We start from the raw sequence: 3,386 nt of genomic DNA on the forward strand, positions 1-3,386 counted from the left end.
GTCTATACACTGGATGCCGGACGACCGACCACTCGGTTCTTTTGAAGAGTTAAAATTGGATAAAACCTGGTAATAAATAGAGGAATGAAAATATAAGCCCTTTTCATCAGGATAAAAACCAGCTATTCATACATAATTGATCCCCTTTGGCATCCTGATTTCAATGAGAATCTACAAGTGTACCAACATATATTTTGACCCGTGTTTGGATGTCGTCTACCGCTGTTATACGTAAACGGGAGGAAACGAAGTTGGGTTTGAAATGTTGCAAAAAATGTTAATATTACTCTCTTATTGAAACACAATAATCGATTCTACAACGGTTCCTTAATCAATTTGCGATCTGTAATGGCTTCAAAACCAACGAATATTGTCGCCAGATCCCTTTTTTACAAAGAGAAAAGTCTATCCTAACGCCTTTGGCGCCACAAATTCAAACCAGCGGCGATCGACTCACCGCTTCTCTCCATCTATTGCTCGCGTTTGAGCGTCATCGAAAGAACGGAAAATCAACTGTGAGAGGGAACGCGAGGCCAGAGAGACTTGGATTCGAACACTCGCTCGAAGGCCCCGTTAAAGGCTGTAGTTCTAAAGAGTCGCTCCAAGTGAACAGAAACAAGCTCATTCCGTCTCCACGATATATTTGGGTAATATCATTTTTTGTGGTGCCCGGCATCCAGACCGGTAAAAGTGAATAAGCTTGGCGAAGAACTCAACTCATGGCAATGTCTTCTTGAACATAAAATAGAGCGGGAAAAAACTAGAGAGACACAGTTCAGTTGGTCTGATTAAATGCAATTTTTATCTGCACTCCGAAAATCTCGAGGTTGAAAAATCCCCAAGTATCTCAACAAAAAAAAGTTACCAGCAACGCAAGAACAAAAAGCTTCGAAAGTTGAGATCAAAGAGGCAGATTAGAGGCCAACAATCTGGAACCGACTGTTTGGCTCTTAAGGAAATTCATTCCGAGGCTAACAAGTTCAATTAAGGGAGCCCGATAGCTCACAACATCCTTCGACAAGGCCAAGTCAAAGGCCACAAGGCCAGCTTCAGATTTCAAATCTCTTCGGCCTTCTTTCTGGTCGTACCGAGGAGTTCATCTTGTCTTCGGGCAAACCTTGTTTTCAAGCTCGTCTTGGGTGTCCGGAGGAGGCTCATTAAACGCGAAGAGAGTGCCTCCGTTTTTCCGCCTCACTATCCACTTTAGGCCTGGCTTTGGGCTGTTGTTGGCTTTAGGAACTTGTTCTGCTATCTTAGTGTGTTTATGTGGACTTTTTCATGGAGATTGGTGGACCTTGCACGTCACGCTAGTGGACCATTCCTTCCATTCGACGGAATTCGACTGAGTGATTAGTGGGTTAACCTCTTTTGAAGATCTCCGTAGATCTAAGAAAAATCCATAAGGTAAGTTCAAAAATGAAATGTGCAACTAAGATGTCCGTGCCAAGGTCTGATGAGAGTCGAGAAATGATCAGAGCTCATCTTCGTAGGCTTCGCTTCATGAGATAAGGATCAGTCAGGTTAATGAGGCGTCGCCCATTTCCACCCGCACATAAGACACTTCAAGAACACACTTGGCTGTAAATACAAGGACGAGTCACATTTTCCAACTTTGGATCGCACTTCAAATACCTTCCTTGATGCTGGAAATTGCCTCGAGTGAAATCGAAGAGGTTTTAACATGCACTCATGTTCCAGATTTCTAGAGACGAGAAACATTTAGAAGGGTGTCGAGAAGTGTGCGGAACGTTCAAGTCACATCTGGAACAGACCTTTTCATCTAATAAAAGCCGGAATGTAGGATGAACCTGGAATGTCCATATGGTCGGGTTAGGAGGTATTGAAGAGAAAAGTCAAGACAACATCACCATCAGCGATCAGAGGGAAATCATCCCAGGTGAAAGGTTTCTTAATGTCACCCGATCAAAAGCAGCAATCGGTTCATCTTCGATCGTCTTTCCTCTCCAGAAATCTGCATTGACCAATTATGTTTATGACACATTTGAATGTCTTTGTTGCGACAGTTTCGAGAGAGCGGGATGTACGTAAATTGTCGGCTGGCAAGAAATATGGAATGATTAAGGACTCACATTAACCCACTCTTTCTGAGCAGTCCAAACATACTTTTCCTTTGAATTGTTGGCCTCCAGTAAATGTCAAGAATTTGAGTTCGCCGAAAAGAATCAATTCAAAAATACCAAACCAACAGCTTTATGACGATTATCCCAAGGCCTGGTATTCCAAACTTTTCTCGTCGGAGTAACGAGGACGTTCAATCCAGCCATTTTTGGCATTGATTGGCAGTTAAGCACGATTTATTTTGACTTAAAACACATGGAGAATTCGACTCTCAATAAAGGCCAAGTTTGAAATATGGGGTCTGACCTAAAATGAGTTTCTTGCCATATGATTGTGCCAACTCATTGCCATTTCGTTCCAAATCTAGAAAAATTTTCCAAAGGCTTTGCGGTTTACGCCGAGCCTTTGAAATTGTGGCTTTCTCACGGTTTTTGTTGCATGTTTATGGGTGCATTATGGAAAATTGGTTTGGCATGTTCTTGCAGGGTTGTGGTGTTTGGTCGGATAATAATACCGCCATATCAGCATAATCCACGTGTAATCTAGCATAAATACAGGCCTTTTTTTCTTAAGGCTAGCCTTCACTTGAGGTCGGGCATAGCAGAAAATATAGAAGCGTTCTCGAGTGTTCAAAACGTTCCTAATCCGTAGATGAAAAGTGACTGTTGATAGTAATTAATTCTGCCACGAGTTGTGTCATTGAGAGTCTCGTTTAGCAACCTCATCATCACCGATGAGTTATCACCTGAAAACACAGGTTTATGATCTCAAAAGTGTCCTTAAAACGCACATGTGGCGGATGACACCTAAATGGAATAATATTTATGTGATCCATTGACAATAACGGAGCATTTCAAAGAGTTCGAATCGGCCATTTATTACTTAGCCATTGTCCAGTTCCCAAATTTCCCGGTGGAAACGTTTACCAATCAGGACAGAGATGTTAATGACCTCAAGACCTCCCATCCACACGTGTATGTCCGAAAAATGCCCAAATGTCTCAAATAATTGACGTTTTCAATCCCTCAAGGTTTGCCGTAGCACAAAAAAGCGGACCCATTCTAGTGTGAAACGAATCGCTTATCGTCACTTTTCCCCACCCACTCGCACCCAAAACTGACTGACTGATGGGAGCGAAAATTATTCACATATTTGGGTCTCTTTTTCTTGCTTTCTCATATTCCCGTTTATTTCAACGTTGTCGGGATCTCTCTGTCGCTTTCTTTACCTGACTGACGAATTTGCTTGGTTTCGACATTACACAAGAAGCATGATGTTTTTACTCAAGTCGAACAGATGTTGAAAGC

At 42.2% G+C, this 3,386-nt stretch overlaps 1 protein-coding gene and 1 long non-coding RNA gene across 2 annotated transcripts in view; one reads left to right on the forward strand and one right to left on the reverse strand.

Moving 5' to 3' along the window:
- The first annotated feature begins 538 nt into the window (after positions 1-538).
- Positions 539-3,386, forward strand: part of LOC131883713 (sex peptide receptor-like) — a 58,424-nt gene continuing 55,576 nt past the window's right edge. The window contains exon 1 of the mRNA XM_059231244.1: positions 539-1,404. The gene's annotated coding sequence lies outside the window, so the exon portion shown is untranslated. The remainder of the gene's footprint in view (positions 1,405-3,386) is intronic.
- On the reverse strand, positions 673-3,380 carry LOC131883714 (uncharacterized). The gene is made up of 2 exons (XR_009373637.1): positions 1,773-3,380; positions 673-1,702 (listed from the first exon to the last, which is right to left on the reverse strand). It is a non-coding gene; the product is annotated as an uncharacterized LOC131883714 (long non-coding RNA).

Source organism: Tigriopus californicus, chromosome 7, assembly GCF_007210705.1.
Source record: "Tigriopus californicus strain San Diego chromosome 7, Tcal_SD_v2.1, whole genome shotgun sequence".
NCBI classification, from domain to species: Eukaryota; Metazoa; Arthropoda; class Copepoda; order Harpacticoida; family Harpacticidae; genus Tigriopus; species Tigriopus californicus.